Source organism: Pinus tabuliformis, chromosome 5_1 (genome assembly GCF_031772625.1).
Source record: "Pinus tabuliformis cultivar Carrire ecotype Pingquan chromosome 5_1, CPIR1, whole genome shotgun sequence".
In the NCBI taxonomy this organism is placed as follows: domain Eukaryota; kingdom Viridiplantae; phylum Streptophyta; class Pinopsida; order Pinales; family Pinaceae; genus Pinus; species Pinus tabuliformis.
The window spans coordinates 992,963,180-992,975,851 of record NC_142305.1 but is presented as its reverse complement, the minus strand read 5'-3'; positions in this window follow the sequence as shown (position 1 = coordinate 992,975,851).

The window sequence follows — 12,672 nt, the reverse complement described above, 5'->3', positions numbered from 1 at the left end:
ATGGTACATTGAAGCATAGTAATTAAGACTTTGTTAATCACTTCAACTTTGCTATTGGCCTGTGGGTAGTAAGGATTTGAGCTAGCATGTCGAAGACCCAACTGAGCAGTCAGCTCTACCATGATGTACTAATGAAAATGTGATCTGTGATTAGTGATAATGGCTTGAGGGATGCCAAAACAAGCTATGACATTGTTAAAGAGGAACTGAGCAGCAGTGATACCATCACCATTATATGTGGGTATCGCCTTGTCCTATTTAGTAAAATAGTCAACGACGACAATGATATAGCCATTCCCCTCGGCCGAGCAAGGGTTACATGTCATGAAATCTATGCCCCATTTAGCAAATGGGACAATGGTAGCCACTAGGTGCAAGGGTGCTATTGGGGTGTGTTGTTTGCGGTTATAAATCTAACATTCATGGCACTTTTGAACTGCCAGAATACAATATTGAAGATAGAAGGCGAAAAATAATCGGCGTGAAGGATCTTTTGGCCGTCGCATAGCCTGAAATTTGACCACCACATATCCCAAAGTGGTAGTCATTCATGACTCGTTCATCCTCTTCAAGTGTTAGACATCTGTGAATAACAGAATCAACACCGACTCGGTACAATGTATCACCAATAATTTGATAAGGTTGAGACTGATGTCAGATATGGCGTTGATCGGATCGAGACATTGCGGATCATGAAGTTTGGGTTTGAAGTTAAAAATGACATCTACATACCATGGGTCGAGAGTGTTGATCAGAAACAAAGTTTCATCAGGAATCTGCTCAGTAAACTCAATGGAGGTGTTTGTAGAAGAAAGGGCACAAATCAATTCAGTAAAAATGAGTGACTTCTTCGATTTGGTAGCAGTGAAATCCAAATCAAACTCTTGCAGGATAAAAATTCATTTAGAGTATTTTCCCCCAAGCAATGGACGAGTCAGAATATAAGTCATGGGGTTACAATGAAAATCACTGTGGTTTTCCGTAGAAGAATGTAATGGCGAAATCGTTGACCAACATGGACTCCTACCAAGGCAAGTTTCTCAACATGAGCATATCAATTTTTGGTGTCAATAAGATTTTGACTCAAATAATAAACCACATTAAAAGAGTGTGGAATGACCTATGAAGGATTTTTTTACCCAACGTTTCGGACTTCAAAGTGAGTCCATCATCAGGGGGAACACTTAATATCTTGAGAAGATTTAATGTAAAAGAGTTAGTGATTTATATGTTATGTGAATAATATTTTGGAAAAAAAAAATAGTCAGCTAAAGATTTGTATTAATTAATTTAATCTGTAATAATGTGCATAATCCTTATTAATTTAACTTATTAATTTAATATATTACTTTATCAGTGTATGTAGGAATTTTATTTAATAAATGTAATGAAATTTTTTATTTTTTTCTAAACAATGAGACCTATTTAAATTGTGTTTAATTTAATTTATTTTAATTATTATTATTATTATTATTTCTTTCATTATTGTAAATATTTAATAAATTCATTTTTAATTTAATTAAATTATGTTAGCTTGTGTAGTTTCTTGATGTTTATAAGGAGGGATGGTTATAAAGAGTGATTTTGTTAGTTTATCGAATATTTAGTGTTTATGAGGTGTTTCAAAAGTGATTTAAAATTAGTTAAAGAAAGTTATTATTGTATGAGGTGTATTGTATGCTTAATTATTTATTAGTTTATGTGTTTAGTGTGAAATCATCATTTTAATTATTTAAATGTTTAGTATATAATCTAATGATTTTCTAAGGTAAGTATAAGTTGATAAGTTTATTAATGTAATTAATTAGTGTAGGAGTATGTTTTAATAAATGATGAGACCTATTGTCAGTTTATTATTTATTAATTTATGTGTATAGTATGAAATCATCATTTTAATATTTTAATATTTAGTATATAATTTAATGATTTACTTATTGCTTATGTGTTTAGTGTGCAATCATCATTTTAATTATTTAAATGTTTAGTACATAACCTAATGATTTTCTAAGGTAAGTATAAGTCGATAAGTTTATTAATGTAATTAATTAGTGTAGGAGTATGTTTTAATAAATAATGAGACCTATTGTAAGTTTATTATTTATTAGTTTATGTGTATAGTATGAAATCATCATTTTAATATTTTAATATTTAGTATATAATTTAATGATTTTCTTATTGCTTATAAAGATTATATAGCATTGATTATTATTATTAATTGTTTTTAATGATTAATGTGACCTATGAATTTTTAGAATGTAATGATATTAGTAGGATAGTTGGATTTAAGATCTGAAAGGTTTTGTTAATAAACCACATGTTCATTTCCATCGTCATCATCCTATACCAACACCATAGCAATGGTAGTGTCAATCGTAGCCAAGTATAGGAAATAATCTCCATGATAGCTAGGGGGATGCAATAACAGAGCACTAATGAGTTTTTTCTTTAGAGCGTCAAAATATTTTTAGTAAATTCATCCAAAATGAATGGGACCCCCTTCTTAAGAAATCGAGTAAATCCCTTGGAAAGATCAACATAATCAGGGATAAAGCGACAAATAAAATTATCCTTTCCTTGCAAACTCCGAAATTGGTGCAGTGATGAAGGAGGGGGTAAATTTACAATAACCTCAACTTTTAGAGGATCTATTTAGATGCCTTCTTTGGAGACAAAAAAACCCAAGAGCCAACCAGATTCTACATAGAAGGCACATTTAAGCAAATTGAGACGGATGTTACAGTGTCGACAGTGTAGAAAGATTGCTTGAAAGTGGTCTGGATGGTCACAATGCTTAGCAGAATGAGATGGTAAGTCATATAGATAAGGTTGAACAATGTGTTTATTATCATGAAAGGCATATGAAATTGCTCTCTCGAAGGTAGCACCAACGTTTTTTAGACCTAAAGGGAGTTTCTTATAAACAAAAGTCCCCCATGGACAGATGAAAGTAGTCTTGTGTATATCAATGGGTAATATGTTAATCTAGTTGTAACCATAAAAGCCATCCATTAAAGAGAATATCTCACTCCCACCGCACTCATCAATGATTTGATCAATAAAAGGAGTGGGATAGTTATCGTTAGGGCATGCATGATTGATGTCACGGTAATCAACACAAAATCTGATTGTTCCCTACTTTTTACTAACAGGTATGATATTCAATACCCAATATGTGAATGGGATAGGGTAAATAAAAACAACTTTTAGAAGTTTTTCAACTTCTTCCTTAATAGTAGCGGCCTTTCTGGGATTCACAGGGTAGATATGTTGATGAACTGGCTTTGCATTAAGATACATGGTTATTTCATGCACCACAATAGTTGGATCATTACTAGGAATTTCCTCATATGACCAAGTGAAGACATCACAAAATTTTCTGAAAAGGTCATTGTAAACCCTTAACTCATCAGGAAAACACGAAACCCCAATGTGAATGTTCTCGACAATTCCAGGTTTAATGGAAATGTCGATAGGCATGGTTGCAGTAATATTTACCATATTAGCTTCGGAAAAAACTTCATGTACCAGAACAGGTGTTTGAATTGTATGCATTAGGTTATGAGAAAAAAAAGCTTCAAAACACGACGGAATCTCACTTAGACATTGAATAAATGAGGAAAGATGATGGGAATCATTCCAAGGAGTTTTTTCAAGAGACATAACCTCAAGAATACTCTCATTGGTGTGGAATAACTCATTCAGGGGATCCAGAGGATCCCAAGAACCAAGCCATGGAGATTGTGAATACCTATCCACGTGGATACTGAGAATGGTATGACTTTCTGAAGCAGCCGCTGAAGCCAAGACAATTTATTGATAAGCTTGTTCTAAAGAACTTAACATCATAACATTGCCAAAAGAATCAACCTGATCCAGAGTAGAGATGATACACAGATCATTCAAGATAGAGATCATGTTGATTGAGGCAATATGAAAGGGTGGGATAGAAAAAGATCCCATTAAAGAAGAATCTTTCAAAATATGTGCCCTCATGGGCTCATATGGAATATTGGTATTTCCCACATATGGGACATTTCCATTTGAAGCACCAGAAGAGAAAAATGACAATTGATAGACGGTGACAATGTTTCCTTCATGAGGAAAAAAGAGCACACGAAACAAAGAGGAAACCACACAAAACATGGCATGGGTCCAACTTTTCCCAAGTAGAAGGTTGTAATTCAGATTCACATCTACATCTTCTACTTCTAGCTCGATAGTATTCCCTTCCAAGGTAATGGGAAAACTCATGAGAATACCATAAGGATGGGAGCCTCTGCCATCAAATGCCTCCAAGGTGTTTGGGGACTAATTGAGAAGTGGAGAGCCAATGGATTTCTAACACGAAACATACATGATGCAAGTGGAAGCACCTTCATCAATGATAGTCCAATGGATCGTATTCCATTTTATAATGACCTGAATCAGAAATGCAATTTGATGAGGGAGATAAGGAACATGGTTTTCTAGATTGAAAATTATCAAGTTTGAATCAACAGGATCGATGTCTCCTATAGCAAACAATGATGATGTCTAGTGCATTGGCCAGGTTTGGAGAACTTTGAAGGCAGACATTGTTGAAGGCACCTGAGCTAAATCTTCAACAATACTGTAATGTTCAGTAGCTTTAGAATTCAGATTATAGAATGACTTCTGAAGCACACCTTTGGGAGGCAGTTGGATGACAGATTCATTATTAGGTCTCTCGATAAAGAGGACCAAAATTGGGTAGAGCAGAAGTGGAAGGTGTATCAATGGCTTCCTTTTCCACTATCTTCTTTTGAGGAGTTTGATAATATTTCGATCAAGTGGCTACAGAGAGAGGAAATGAAGCCATCATCATGTAAACCTGAGAACCAGATGAGGCAAGGGATTATGGTTGTTCTCCAGCTGATTCTGTTGAGATGGAAATGGATCTTTCGGTACATTTGCGGTCGCTTTCAATAAACGACTAACTTTTTCACGTCGGGGACAATCCTTGGTTTAATGATCTTCATCACAAATGAGGCAAGGATATTTCTTCTTTCATTTGGAGGTATCATCAATAGATGACTTAGGAGGATCCTGTTTTGGGGTATCATATTTTACTTTACCTTTACCCTTCCTCTTACCCTTCAAGGATTTTTCTTCCATGGTAGACTAGATAACATTGACCTCAAAGTTTTTACCAGTATTTGATGGGCTCTTCAAAGATGACTAGAACCAGTATTTGAAATAGATTTTTTCTTTGAATAAGCTTTAGTGGAGGTTTGAGATACTAATCCAATTATACCATCAAAAGGTGGTACATCTGGAGACTTCGAAGATGTTGGATCCAAAGCTATCCTTGGAGCATCAAGCAACATTTCATACAATGTGCCAGATTGGGAATAAACCAAATCTAAATATTGGGCACGGGCAATAGCTTGATCCTCTATAACACAACCTCCCATTTCTATATCTGAAACAACTTTTTTTATGAATGACTTGGTGAACCATTCGGTCAACAACTCATCATGGATTTCAAATTTGATGACGTGACACCGATGTCTCCATTCATGGATGTGATCGGAGATATGGGTCGCAGTATCATGTTTTAGAGATGTGAGCAAGCAGGTACCAATTTCATAATGAACCAGTAAGTGGAAGTGGATGAGGAAGGCGATGACCAATGAGTTAAAGCCTGCATAAGTACCTTGAGGAAACTCAATCTACCACTTTGCGGCAACACCTATAAAGGTTTGTTGAAAGAGGTGAAGATGAACAAAATCATCAATGTAGAAATCAGAAGAACACCATAACTGATATGTCATCACATGGACTTGATGGTCCTCTTTAGTTTTTGTAGAAAATTTGTGATAGGTTAACCCACTAATGCAATATAAATCAAATCATAATACTATAAGCTACTTCTACTTTAAATTTTCGGAAGCATAAAGATTGAGCTAAAAAATATAACCAGAAGAAGAAGAATCAATGGCACAATACACATGTAAATACTTTGGGGAAATCCTCAAATAAAAACCCCATCTATTGTATTATCATACATGGTGGAAATACATAGGAATTATACAAATCCTTAGCTCTCATAGCTAGCAAGCTCTCTGTAAAATCCTCATAGATTCTCGTAGGAAATATTGGCTTCTCTCCATCCTTCCCCTCTGCCCTCCAAGCTCCTATTTCCTTGCGTTGTTCCTTGTGGATGATTTCCTCTTACCAAGTATAAAACCAATCTTCAAAACTGCGCAATCCTCAAGGATAAACCCTTGACTACATGAATGAATTTTATCAATGAGAAAACACATGCAACTGATAGTACATTGTCCTTGAACATTTATCTCTATTGTTTCTTTCTCAGAATAAACATGCATGAGTTTCTGATGAGGGAATCTTCAGTTAACTAGAGTTGCACTAGTTGAGTGCATTAATGCATCAAATGACTGTTAACTCACTGTTAGTTCCTCAAATAGTTTGGAACTATTTTAACTAGATTTAACTCAATAAACTAAGTTAACTAATTACAACTCAAATATAACTCAATCTTATCTCCTTTTAAGGGATAACTCTTACATGACTTCAGAAAGACTTCTAACTTGAATTTCTCCAACTAATTAATTTAAAATAAATAAATTAATTATTTCCAAGTAGTTGTTAAGACTAAATTCGATTTTAATTCACAATTTAATTCAAGGAAAAATTAAATTTTAATGTTTTTATTTCCATATTTCAACACTCCCTCTCAACAAGAAAGGGATTATTTTCCACCTCCATCCTATCTCTATGGAACTCGAATTTACACTTTGACAATGCCTTTGTCAAAATGCTAGCATCTTGCTCATCTGTCGAAATATACTGTAGCAACATGATCCTCTCCACCTGTGAAAAGCCATGGGAAACAAATCTTTCCTTATGCTTCTCCACACTACCATCAACAGCTTTCTTTACCTTGTAAAGCCAATGGGAACTCACAACTGACTTGTTCTCCAGTCTTGGAACCACATCCCAACACTTATGAACTATGGAGTCATACTCCTCCACCATAGCATCAACCCAAAGTGGTTGTTTCACTGCTTCTTGAAAGGAGGATGGCTTAGTCTCAACACATTCCCTAGCAAGGGCCATGTATCTAGTGTACCTCCCAGGTGACCTCCTCTATCTGCACTGAGAAGATGGTGCTCCCACATTCTCTCTCACATCCTCCAAAAATTTTTCAGCTTCTCTTGTGCGCTTCTGTCCATCTCTGGAAGACTCTGCTTGAGTGGATGTCTCCACTCCTAGAACCTCTCCATGTGGCTGCTCCACATCAATTTGAGGCTCCTCCTCCTTAGGAATCAATAGTTCCTCCACAACCTATAGTTGGAGCTCCCTCTCAAGGGAAAATCACGTGGCCTTCTGCTCATCAAACTTGAGATCTCTATGTACCACTGTCCTCCAACTAGTAGACAAGTACACCCGATAGTTGTGAGGTGTATCAACGTACCCCACAAATATCACCAACTCTACTGTCGACTCAATCTTCTTATGTGCATGCTTTGTCACATGGCAATATACCGATGAGCCAAAGATCCTGAAGTGACCCACATCTGGTCTCTTACCGGAGAAAGATTCCTCTAGTGTCTTCATCCCAAGTATGCGATGTGGGCTTCTATTTTGCAAATAGACCACTATGTTGCATGCCTCAGCCCACAAGTGAAGTGGTAGGCCTTGTTCATGCAACATTTCCTGGTCTGCCACTACAATAGTTCTGTTCTTCCTCTCAACTGCCCCATTTTGCTGTGGGTTATGAGGTGCCGTCAACTCTCTTTTAATTCCTTCTGCTGCATAGAATTCCTTAAGCTCTTGAGAGACATATTCTCCACTGTTATCGCTTCTCAAGGCCTTGATCTTCTTCCCTGACCCTTTCTCGACCAAATTTTTGAACTGACAAAACTTTGTGAATATTTGGTCCTTCTTTTGCATGAAATAAATCTAGCATTTACGAGAAGAATCATCAATGAAAATCACATAATACCTTTGCTTCACTATGGATACCATCGAGAATGGTACACACAAATCAGTATGAAATCGCTCTAAGATAGCCTCTACTCAACTGTCTCAATCATGAAAGGAAGACTTGGTGTACATTCCCAAGGTACAACCCTTGCATGTGTCAACTTGCTCAAGTTTACCTTTGGGAAGTCCTGTAGATATCTGTTGCATTATCTTCAAAGCCCCACGATGCAAATGGCCCAACCGCCTATGCCACAACTTGCCAATGTCTTGGCTTTGCACCAATTATGCTTTCGTCCTCAATGATGCACAATCATCTACCTATAGTTTATAGAGATTCTTCACCTGAATCCCTATCCTCTTGGTCTGACCTGTGGCTATGTGTCTTAGGAATGCCTTTCCATTACTGAAGACAACATCGTAGCCTTTGTCCTCCAACATCATGACCGATACGAAGTTCTTCTTCAGTCTAGGCACATACATCACATCTGTCAAGGTCAGAGGAGCTCCATGATCCCTCTGAAAAGCAACCATTCCCACTCCTGAAACACTATACCTTCCATCATCACCCATCTCTATGTGCATCTTGAGGTCTTTCTCCTCCGAGGCACTCAATAAATTTTGATCACCGGTCATGTGGAATGAGGCTCCAGTGTCAAGATACTAGACACAATCCATCATCGATGACACCATGCACGCGATGAGGGTAAAGTCCATTTCGAACTGAGAGGCTAATGCCTCACCTTCTGATCCTTCCGAGCATCCCTTCTTGGACTTCTTCGATGGGTAATTAGTCACATAATGTCCCATCCTGTGACAATTGAAGCATCTTACTTTAGACATATCACCCTTCTTCCCTCCATGAGAAGAATTCGATTTGAAATGGGAAGCCTTCCCCTCCCCTTTCCTTGCCTTACTTGCTAAGGCTAGATTTTCTTCATCATCATTCTTGGATGAAGAGCCATCTCATGTGCTCCTCCTAATCTCTTCTTGCATAAGATCCAACCATAGTCGTTCCCAATCTGGCAGTTTCTCCCTTCCATTCACAAAGTCCTGGTAGCTATTCCAACTCTTTGGAAGTCCAAGGAGAGCGAGGCTCACCATATCATCATCGGCAATAGTTATTCCCACACTGCCAAGCTCATCTCTGCAAGTGGTGATCTTGTTCAGATATGTGGAAATAGTATTGTGCTTCTCCATCTTGATTCTTCGAAGCTTATCCTTGAGCACCAATTTCCTATGGTCGCTACTATTCTGGTAGAGGTCCTTCAGTGTCTTCCCCATTGAACATGGAGTATCCTTCCCATGGAGACTCGAGACAATATGGTCTCAAACTTCCTCAAGGATGATCGGTCTCGCCTTCGCCACATACTTCTTCCACTCAGCCAACTCTTGTGCATTAGTTGAAGTTGGCTTTAGGATTTCTTGATCAATGAATTCTTCAAGCCATTATCTTCTAATACAGCCTCCACTCTATCTTTCCATGCTATGTAATTGGAGCTACCTTACAAGGCATACTTGAGTCTCAAGCCATAGAATTCCATTGGCCAACCTTGAAGTATGATATGAATTCAATTTGCACTTGCAACCCTAAACTTCAAACTTCGAATTCTCTTCTCAGTATACTATTCACAGCTCTGATACCATCTAGAAAATCTACGATTGGTTAACCCAATAATGCAATATAAGTCAAAGCAGAATACTATAACCTACTTCTACTATCAATTTGCGGAATCTGAAAGATCGAGCTAAACAATATAACAAGAATAAGAAGAATCAATGGCACAATACACATGAAAATACTTTGGGGAAATGCTCAGATAAAAACACCATATATTGCATTATCATACATGGTGGAAATACATAGGAATTATACAAATCCTTAGGTCCCACAGCTAGCCAGCTCTCAGTACAATACTCACAAATGCTCACAAGCAATCTTAGCTTCTCTCTAGCCTTCTTCTCTTCCCTCCAAGCTCCTATTTCCTTGTGTTGTTCCTTGTGGATGATTTTCCTCTTACAAAGTGGAAAACCAATCTTGAAAACTATGCAATCCTCAAGGATAAATCCTTCACTGCATGCATGAGTTTTCTCCATGATAAAACACATGCAACTAATAGGACACTTTCCCTGAACATTTATCTCAACTAGGCCTCTCTTAGAATATACATGGATGAGGGAATCTTCAGTTAACTGGAGTAGCACTAGTTGAGTGCATTAATGCATCAACTAACTGTTAACTCACTATTCGTTCCTCAAATAGTTTAGAACCAATTTAACTGGACTTAACTCAGTGAACTAAGTTAACTAATTACAACTAAAATATAAATCAATCTTATCTCCTTATTTTAAGGGATAACTCTTACATGACTTCAGAAAGACTTCTAACTTGAAATTCTCCAACTAATTAATTGAAAGTAAATTACTTAATTATTTCCATGTAGATGTTAAGACTAAATTCGATTTTAATTCATAATTTAATTCAAGGACAAATTAAATTGGAATATTATTCTTGCCATATTTCAACATTTTTTCCTTCATATTTTGGGCAATCGCTCAGAATTTTAGTGGGAACTAGAGGCCAATAAGGAAAATGAATAATCGGATCATTAGTAAGCTGCGAGACATCCAGCAGTTCCAGCATTGCTAAAAATGGAAATTGAGGGTTCAAAGGCATATAAGGCCTTTGATAAGGCCAAATTTGTAGGTTCTAACCTTGTTGGTAAATATTTTTCCCCCAAAGTGGAGGATTTTGAACATAACGGGCTCGATTTTTCCACCACTAAGGGATACCTTGACCATAAGGTGGATTCTTCCCAGGGTAGGGTTGATATTGACCTGCAATGGGCTGTTGATAACCGTAAGGAGGATAAAAATTGTGTGTGGAATATGGAGATTATGGATGCTGCACCTACTAACCCTGGTAATAAAGTTGTTGGCCTTGCTGTTGCAAGGGTTGGCCTTGCATCTGCAAGGTTTCACCTTGTTGATATACAGGTTGAGCTTACTGCTGCCAGGGTTGACCTTGTTGCTACAGTGGTTGACCTTGCAGATACAAGGGTTGATTTGGTTGTTTTACAAACTACGTTTACTATTGTAAAGGCTATTGAAATTGTTGTTGGGCACCAAATCTGCTTATCTTTTCCTTACATTTTCACCCATCCTTTCATCCTTTTTGCACCAATTGATATGAATCTATTGTGATAAACTGATGAGGTAACGCTTCTTTCTAATGTCTCATGGAATATTTAATTAATGAAGTAAAGCCATAGGGGTTTTTCCTATGTGAACTACTAAAACTTGTTATTTCCACAGATTCTGGTGAACAGGTATCACCTTCACAACATGTAGCAGTAGTTCCGTGATTTACAATAGCTGTTTAGCAATGTTGTGACATCATAACCAACTCATGGTTGTTTTCAAGCTTATTTTGGATCTTTTCTATTCTCACTCTATTGGCAATTAGTTGATGTCCGGAATTGTTGTATATTTTGGGCATTAGTCGCCATTTTTTGGGGAATATGTTATTACCCATGTATTTGTATAAAAGAGATTTTATTCTTGTGCGAGGGGTTAGCCGTGCAGAGATATGTATTGTAACAACTCTTTTACAGGTTAATAAAATACAAGGAGTTTTGTTGTCCTTCCTTTAGCTGTGAATTAACGCAACCCTGATCAGAGAGCTAGGCCCGCTCTTTTGATCAGGCGTTGCGTATTTCTTTTATGTATGTTGTTTCATTCATTTGTGTGTTTATTCCTTGATGTTGTTACAAATCTCTATTGATTGTTGTGAATGTATTTTAAGTTTTGCAATTTATTTCTAATTGTTGTTACAGTGATGCTTTGATTTCTTAGTTGCAAATCCTTGGTTGATGTAAGATTGTAACCTTGCCCCTGCATATACATTGTGTGTTACCTTGAAAATTGTATGCACCTGGATTGATCAAATAATGTGGAAAATGGTCGAATAGTTTATTCACACTTGGACACCAACATTCTGGTGCTGTTGCTGGGGAAGGCTAACAAGGTGCAAGATAAAATTTTTATTCACCAGAGGATCAATCTCTTGTCTTAGGGAGGGAAGTGCTACCTTTCTCTAAGTCCTGAGCTTAGTATTTTGATTTTTGTTGCTTTCATTTTTTTGGGGCCGAGTTGCTAGGTTCAGTTAATTGTTCTGAATTTTTTATGAGTTGTTAAGACCCAATCTCTTGTCCTAGGGAGGGAATGGTCGTTTGACACCCTACTCCAGGTCTTGAGATTTATATTTCCTTGTATGCATGTTATTTTCTTGTTTGATTTCTCATCCTAGGGAGGGAATAGTATTTTGACACCCTGCTCCAGGTCCTCAACCCTAGATTTCTTTTTAGTTGTTTTCTTTTTAGTTGTTTTCTTTTCTTGTTTGCTAAAAATAGATCTCTCATCCTGGGGAGGGAATGGTATTTGATGCCCTACTCCAAGTCTTGAGAATAGTGACTTAATTTAGATATTTATCTCGCACCAACTTGCATGAACAAAGATTCGAATAAAAGGGGTAGAGGAAGAGCCCCAAAGAAAGGAGGACAAGATTTATATCTAGCAAATCATCGCAAAAGCTTAATCAGAGGCATCTTCTCATGTTGATATGAGGGCAGGTAGTCAAACAAAATCTGAGGGAAAATTTGTAGAACAACCAATGCTATCCATAGTACCCCTTGTTGATTTAAC